Raw genomic sequence first — 9050 nt, 5'->3', positions numbered from 1 at the left:
TATATTCCATTATTTTGTAAACTGTGACATAAATACATATTTAATCAGTGACACGTATCTAAATAAATGATGTTGTAAAAGTACCACATGTGAAACCATGAGTTTGGTTGGACAAATTCCGTCACGTGAACCATAATACACAGAACTAGCCACCTCGAGTCGCCATTTTGGCTCACAATCCAAACAGAAATCCTAATTTTCATATGTGGCACGAATGTTCAGAGGCCAAAATGTCGTCATTTGACCACAACCATCCAACATCCATATAAACCTTGGGAGGATCCTCTGAAAAGAGGAAACAGAACCGCCATTTCCTACGAGACTTTAACCCAGCAGGGGGAGGCGAGATCCGAGAGGCGAGCCACTGAGGAGGAAAGGGGGAGTTAAGAGAGAGGCAGGAGGGAGAGACGGAGAGGAGAGTGCGTGACAGAGGGGTTGAGAGAGAGAGAGAGAGAGAGAGAGAGGACGCTGCTGTTAATAGAAGAGGAAACGTTTGGTACGTAAATGTCAGCTGACGGCATACATACAGAGCAAACTTCATTTGGACTCTTTAAAGCGGCGGTTGCGTCTTACTTGTTATCTAATTTCTTTTCTCTCTTTCTAACCCCTATCAGGTGGCGGAACAGTGCACAACCCAGGGACTACAGCATTGCCGTTGGATTTAACAGCCCGGGCAGATATTTCCCCCTCTTTTTTTCCCCTTTACCCCATCTTTCTGTTTGTTTAAAACTGCGAGGATGTCTGGACAGAGCATAACAGACCGGATAGCGGCAGCGCAACACAGTGTTACCGGTTCCGCGGTGTCCAAGACGGTGTGCAAGGCGACCACGCACGAAGTCATGGGGCCAAAGAAGAAGCATTTGGACTGTAAGTGTCATGGGATTTTGTACTATCTTTTCTCGGACCCGCGGCTGAAAGTTACGTCAGTCACGCGTCGCCCTGGGAACGAGAGGATCTGGGCTCGAGGCCTAGAAAAAGATTCACAATCAGTACTGTTCGTGTTATTTAACCAGGTTCCTCCAGCGACCTTTGCTGATGTTGACACCAGTCATTTGTTTCCCCTATGCATTGAGTTTTGAGATAGCATGAGTACAGTGCAGTGTATTTAATGATTTAACTTGCTAACTAATAATTAACCACATTTTAAAATGAACCCATCTGCTGTTTGAGCAGCGCGATTGCAGGTCGAGTCGAATGGATTCACTGTGAAATCCGATTGCAAACAAACATGCCCGTTTTCTGTCTTTTTGAAGCTTCAAAACAAAAAGCAAGTTTTATTACCATATGACTAATTTATATTTTTCAAAGGAATAGTTAACAAAATGAAAATTGTCACTGTGGTCAAGCACAGTTTACTGTGATTAACAACTGATATTTCACTTTCACACAAAGATATCTAGTGACTTTAAAGGCATGGGAAATATAGTGCAAGGTGTGTGTGAATTATTTTCTAATGTTTTATTGTATTTTATAGTGCCCATTTGGTTCTTGAAAACTGTAGTCACCATCCACTTTCATTACGCGGAAAAGAGCTACTTAGGCATTTTTGTATTAAAGGAGTCATATGATTTTTTTTATTTTTTATTTTTATTTTTTCTTTCTCTTTGGAGTGTTACAAGCTGTTGATGCATAAAGAAGATCTGTGAAGTTGTAAAGACTTGAGTCTCAAATCCAAAGAGATATTCTTTATAAAATATAAGACTGCCACGCCCCCTTTTAAAACTTCTCATTCAAACATGCCCCCACATGTCTACATCACTATGTGAAAACATTTGCATAATGCCGTGTGTGTGTGTGTGTGTGTGTGTGTGTGTGTGTGTGTGTGTGTGTGTGTGTGTGTGTGTGTGTGTGTGTGTGTGTGTGTGTCTGTGTACATGTGTGTGTGAGAGAGAGACAGGGTGACACCGGGGAGTCAGCGGTCTTAACCGTCCGTGGCTTGTGTACTGCAAACACATACGAGCTTCATCACTGTGTCTGTCACGTCACTCTGTTCCCCTTTCAGCTTGAATTAATGTTAAAACTAAGGACATTATTAACTGTCTTTACATTTAATTTGAAAGATGAAGCAATGCGATTATGGAAAAGGGGCATTAGATTTACGACGAGTGCTTACGGTGTTTGGCCAATCACAGTGCACTGGGTCAGTTGGCCAATCAGAGCAGACTGTGTTTATCGGAAGGAGGGAGTTTGTAGAAAAAACGCGTTTGAGAGAGGCATGGCATATAGGACCTACAATAATGGACAGTATTTGAAAATGTGTTTTTTTTAGTCATTAAAGCGTGCCAACATATTCTGTTACACCAAATACATGAAATAATGATCTTTAAAAAAAGCATCATATGACCCCTTAAAAAAATATGTAGAACTTAAATGTAATCAATACATATTTCACAGAAGTGTCTACATTAGTCCTGACAACATGGAGTCTTATTAAAATCTTTCATTGGCACTAACCCTAGAGTTATTCAGTTCTTTAGTTGTATTTGATTTTACAAGTAAAGTGAAGAACATGCTGACTGTTAAAAGTTATGTAACATTCACTTTACACTATACTGTGGCAGGTGTTTATAGAGGAAAGTGCTGTAATTGGCACAATCCTGTCAGCAGGTGAACGCATGAGACTGTTCTGTCAAGTTAACTTTTAACTTCATTAAGATGTCTTATTTATTGCTTGTTATAAGCTTGGTCTTCTTTGAGTGAGATGTTCTCAGTCTCCCACAGGTGGTAGGGTGCGGACAGCTCTCATAGTCCCAGGGTTTCTTATAATTCTCAGGGAGCACCACACTGGCCTCATTTAGGCTCCATCCTGACCTCATCAGATCTTCAAGAATAGTGTGAATGTTTGTTCGTTTAGTGAGATCTGAAGCCCTTGATTAACTCAAACTGTATTCAGCAATGAATCAACTGCAGTTTGTTCATTTGTCAGTTTTGCAAGGATCATGTTTGCAAACTCATTCTTGTAGTACAGTTCTTTTTTTTTGATCTTTGTGGAACTGTGTTTGTGTTTTTGCATAAATGTCAATAGATGTGGCGCCATCATTTGAGTCTAATCAAGGCCTGTGGCACTGGCATATGAAGCCTTTTGTCCCATACTGGCTAGTTTGCATATGGTTTACATTTTTTCCCACCCTACAGTGCTAATTTCCTCTAGTGAGACTATTTTTAGCTGGGTCTTGACAATACAGAGTGGCATTTGTGCTGACAGACGGCTTATGAAGGAGAAGATAGGAGGTCTGAACTGAGTGGAGGTCAGATGTAATTGCCTTCTTCCCTCAAGAGTATGGGCTTATGTAAAGTTCTTCTTGATTATCGCGTCCAGAACATTTCACAGTAGTCCAGCACCCTCAGGTTGGTTCCCGTAGCTTGGAGAGAGTGTGTGAAGAGGTCTTGTAGGTATTTCAGGGGCAGCAGTGCGTTCTGTGCATGGTGTTTCCTTTGGGACAGAAATAGCAGTGTGTCTCACTCTCCTTCTGTTTGATTTAAACATTAGATAAGGCTCCGGCTCCGTCCCCCAGTCTCTTTGATTTGGGCTAGGTTTCCGGGGAAGGGAGAACATTCCTCTTGAACTACCCTGATCCCTGAAAAAATGTCCTCCAATTGTTTCCATTCTGCTTTATGTTTTAGTTTAGGAAAAACAAGAACATTGTAATAATTAATGCTGCTATATTTAGTCACAACATTTTTTTTGTACTTTCTCTCTAAACTTTTAAACAGGAAAATAAAGAGAAAATAATATATATATATTTTTTTTGGATAAAGCTTGATGAATAAAATCATTTTCTACTTTGGTCAGTAGGAGTTGCACTACACAAATGCTGAGTCCCAATTCGCCTACTTATACTACGACCTAAAAGTATGTACTTTTTTTGTGAGGAAAAAGTACATACTTTTGAGTGTGTAGCAAAAGAGTATGCACGTTCTGGGACATACTTCGATGACGTCATGCAACGTGAATGACAACGTGTTTGCCTAGTTATGCACACCACAACTGTTAAAGTTTCATTCATTCTTTATGTCCAGTAAAATTTTATTTACTATTCCCATCTTTTTTTCTCATAGTTTTTTTTTCACAATACATTTTACAATGTGTTCTTCTACCAAGTTGAGGAGTGAAGAAGCAGGGTTGCGTCGTCATAGAACCAAACGCAGGTCATTTGTGAGGCGACTGGTTTTGACGTTCATGTGCAATGTGTGTAACGAAATAAAATATAACTTTAATTAGGGTTAAACATTTGAATTCTTACACTTAAAAGCTGAGGGCGCATCTCTGCTGCTGCACCCGGCTGCCATGTTTACATCACCGCAAAGCCATCGCAAAGCTCCTCCCTCCCGTACGCAATGGGTTGTGGGCAATATTAGCACTTAGAGTGTGCATTGATTTGCACTTCGAATTCTAACCGGAAATAGTAGACCATCCGGGTATCTTTGGAATACTCTTTTCAACATACTACGATTTGGGACGTACTAATTCTAGTTTCGCATACTATTTAGGACGGATAGTATGCGAATTGGGACTCAGCACAAGTCTGAGCTCACTAATTTAAGACCAGCTTGTCTTAGCTGTTGCAAAGGGTTGCTCTGGATCAGCAGGTGTCTTAAACATCCTTTTATGTCCATATATGGATGTTGGCTTATGTTCCATAATGTCTGCCATTATTAGTCTGGAGAGCTTGAGTGTGTTCTGCAGCATATAAGGAAATCCAGACTCAAAGCACTCACTCACTATAGTGCTCAAGATTTGATAAATGTAATGATGCTTCACATTGGTCCAGTGTGTAATTTTGTCTCTGCTAGCATTTCTAAACAAAATTGAATACCATTTAAAAATAAATAGAAAAATCCCTCCATCTTTTTTTGGTTGGAAAAACAGCTGGTCCCATAATAAAATTTGCAAACTTAAAGGGATTGTTAACACAAAAATGAAAGTTCTTTCACCAGTTTCTTGCCCACATGTCATTCCAAACATTTATGATGTCTGCTCTTCTTTGGAACACCTTATTAGATATTTTCTGAACAAGCATGTGAGAATGGACTTCATTGATTCTCGTGTATAGCAAGCAAGTACGATAGAGCTTCCACAGCAAGTATAGTTTTTTCTTTTTTCTTTTATCATTACAGTGGATGCTAATTTTACTGACCCTCCTAAATAATGGCCTATGGATGTAAATATGGGGTGTAAACAACCTTGTGTGTGTTGATCATGGTTTATTGCAAGTAAACTGGTGAATTCACCACCAGAGATTGGATGGGTAGTTGTTGAGTTTATTGGAAGTTGATATCTCACACACATACACACCACCAAACATCAACATTGTATTTCCATGGCTTGTTGAAGTCATGTTTGTTGGCCTTCCGTGCCCCAGTGCTTTGCATGTTCAATGGGATCAAGGCTTATTCTGGGCACTCATTCATATGAGTCAGTTCTGCAACATGATAGATGCTTCCTAGAATCTGTCCGAAACCGTATACACATACACACACACACACACACACACACACACACACACACACACACACACACACACACTTATCTTTATTGTTTTGAGATAGACAGCCGCTCCTAGCAAATTTAGAGCATGAATTGAATTAACTCATTATACGTTTTCCGTCAGATAGCTTGATTTCCTATAACTGCAGAGGTCTTCCAGGCAGTATGTACAAGAATGTTCCAGATTATATAATGTTTATTCCGCAGCATACCTGATGGGTGGTTCAGTGTGTAATAAAAAATAAATAAAACGTTTTCAGGACGTGAAATGCATCCTTTTTGATGAACCACTGGACAGTCGGCGGAAATCGGATCAGTCGTTTGTTGTAATCGTAGATTAAAGTGCTCTCATCTTGATTGGTGTTCCCACTGTTTTGTATCCGTATTTGCAAATACACACTTCTTAGCTCAATTTTGAGGTTGCGGTCATGAAAATGTCAACTTGAAAGCATCAAGCACCAGGTTATAGGGTGGAAAAGCTTACGGAGCATTGACTGTAGAGCTTTCATCCCTTCGGTGTAGTTACAACAGCCATAAAATGTCCTCTGCTCCAACAAAGGGACCCCTCTGTGCTGTTTTATGGTGTCGGATCACTCTGGCAGAGATCTGCTGTAAGTCGGTCATACCAATGTGTGTGTGTCTGTACCTGTGTAGAAATGTAGCGTGTGACCTGAGAGGCATCAAATGACGGTCAGTCAGAAAGAGTGCTGACTCGCTGCCCTGCTGTGTGTGAATGGACACCGTACTGCTTTTAGAGTCACTGTTTGAACCCCCTAATCAAGCCCGGCTTTAAAGCGTTTGTAGTTGACTTTCTTCATTTTCCATTTCCTAAATTATTGACCCAGTATGCCATTAGCAAAGTGCCTGTTTAACTCATCGGCTTTAAGTGATCAGATATTATGTAACTAGTCACACCAACCCAAATACATCAGAGAGGGATAGGTTGTGACGCCGTCCTTACTGCTTTTTGAGTGATGACGACGCAGAAATAAACCAGCAGGGGCTGGCTGCACTCATCATGTATTTCAAAGCAGTTACAGGATAAGTTTTGTCTAAACTACTCTCTCTCTTCCTTTGGGTTGCTCCCTTTTATCAGGGGTTGCCACAGCAGAGTGATCTGCACAACCGATTTGGCACATGTTTCACGCTGGATGCCCTTCCTTTTGTCTAAACTACTACTAGTAGGAATTCGTGAGGGCAGTGTTAACTGACAGTGCTGTGACTCTTGCTGCAGATAGTTTGCATGGTAAAACCTTTTTTAAATACATTTTTATCTTAAAATAGAGATCAGAAAAATATTGACCTTCAAATTGAACAATACATTGGGAAAAAGTGTAATGCATGGATTAATTATTCCGAATAAGAGTTATTTTAGTTAACTAAAGCTTAAACCATAGTAAAAAAAAAGTTAACTGAAATAAAATATTACCAGGCAACATTGGTTTTTTTTTAATTTATTTTTTTAGATAAGTTAAAATGGGAAATAATATTATATAAATAATACTAAAATAATACTATATCATCCATTTAGAAAATACATGGCGAAATTTTTTTATATCATGCAGACCTTAAAGCGTAGCTGTGATCCCCATAGCAAGCTGACTCTTAGTTTTTGCAAATGTTTTGTGCTAGGAGTTCGAACAGGGAGTTGAGCATTTCTGCTTCCAGACCCTCCCAAACTCACAGTCGAGACTGTAAAGTGTCTTGTCCTGGATGAACCCAGCTGACCAGTTCAAGATACTTCCTGCATTCTTGTAGTTCGCCAACTATTTGAAATCTAAACGGCCAACAGGAAGTTGTTCCAGAAATCAGAAAAATGCTGGGAGCTGATTAAATGGGAGATGTCTGCAGATAGCAGAGCGCAGTGACTCTTCCATCAAGATAGATCTGCAAGAGGGGAAATTCATGAGTCAAAAATCAGTGGAGTTTGTTCTCAGAACATGCTGCTTCATTCTGAACGTCACTGTCTAAATATGGAAAAGTCCAGTGGGGAAGCAGTCCAAGTGATTCAGAGTTTACAAAAAACAAAACAAAAACTTTATATAAACTGCTTGCCTGACGTTGTTGTTGTTGTTTGGTTCCTCTCTATAATAAATGTATTCATGTATCTTTTTTTATTTTATTTTATGTAGGATTAGCTAATGACTGTTGTAGATCTGCTTCCTCATACATCTTATAATAAGATGTTATTTCAGAATGAAAAAGTTACCTTGAGGATACTTGTTTGAATGCACTTGCTAGTCTGAGGTATTAACTCACTATTATTTTGTTAATGAGAATCTTTGAGAAAACTATTGATAAAATGCCTCCAGTAAGAATGATTAAGATGAGCCCAGCGATGATGTTTAGAATAATTCCTTATTTGTCATTGAGCAGCTGTTCTTTCCGTTTGTGATGATATTATTACATGCCTGACTTCCTATCTGCTAATTTATATTATATTTAATTTTTTAATTAATCATTGACCTTTAACAGCTGCTAATTTTTGAGGGGAAACAATGCTATGCTTGACAGAATTGACTTCCTGAATACTATTTTATTTATTTTTATATATATATATATATATATATATATATATATATATATATATATATATATATATACAAAAATGTTTTTTATTAGTTTTCCCAAGTTTACAACTTTTTTTTTTTGAGTTTGTGGCATGCTTCCCTGATTTCTGTGCAGCTGTCTCCTTCATTCTCCTCTCTCTGTCTCTCTGTCTCTCTCTCTCTCTCTTTCTCTCTCTCTCTTAACCGCTAGAGCATCAAAAGTTAGCGACTGCAGCTTTAAGCCACATTAAGCAGTATTTATGTTGAGCATTGTACAATGTCTTGGTCTGTTGTATAATCTCTTAATATGAACAAACTAAGGCTTTGTCTGTGCTCTTTAAAATTAGAGGCAACCACTTTATTTTAATCATGATCCAAAATATAATTTCTAAATTTGAAGTCAAAACAGAATGGTCTGATTTTAGTTTTGTGAAAATATACTAAAACATATCTGAACGAGACAACAGATGAGCTGAATGAGATGCAGATTCACTCTCTGACAGCAGGAGGCGCTGTAAATGGTTACCGCTGTAAACAATGCAGAGCTGTGCTTATGAACACTAATATGCATTGTTCAGAGACAAGATGAAAAGAAAATACAAAGTAAACTTTTATAAAGATAGTCAGTTACCCTCAGATATATATACATATAAACTCCTACTCCAGTTGTATCGCGATTTTTATCGTCAAATATTTTAATACATTTTTTCGACTGGTTCGTGGTTAATCGTTACATCTCTACTTGTTATTATTTAATATAATATATATGTAATAGGGCTGTGCAATTAATCACATTCGATTAGTGAATTCCGCTCAATCTGAAAGCAGGTGATGATGATTTACTACTAATCACGAGACCGGCTTTACTGATGAGATGCGCATAACAATCAAATGGGATTAACTGCACAGTCCTAACATGTAATATATATTCATTGTGGTCCGCGTTATGTGATGCAGAGCAGGATGCTGTGTTCTATCGGTCTAAAGCCCTCGAATCTGCAGCAATCATTCAC

At 38.7% G+C, this 9050-nt stretch overlaps 1 pseudogene; it reads left to right on the top strand.

Moving 5' to 3' along the window:
- Nucleotides 1-398: 398 nt before the first annotated feature.
- LOC113074859 (phosphatidylinositol-binding clathrin assembly protein-like) overlaps nt 399-9050 on the top strand; it is a 30632-nt pseudogene continuing 21980 nt past the window's right edge.

Source organism: Carassius auratus, unplaced genomic scaffold, assembly GCF_003368295.1.
Source record: "Carassius auratus strain Wakin unplaced genomic scaffold, ASM336829v1 scaf_tig00015511, whole genome shotgun sequence".
NCBI lineage: Eukaryota > Metazoa > Chordata > Actinopteri > Cypriniformes > Cyprinidae > Carassius > Carassius auratus.
Note: the sequence above shows the minus strand (reverse complement) of the source record. Positions and strands in the feature narration are given on the sequence as shown.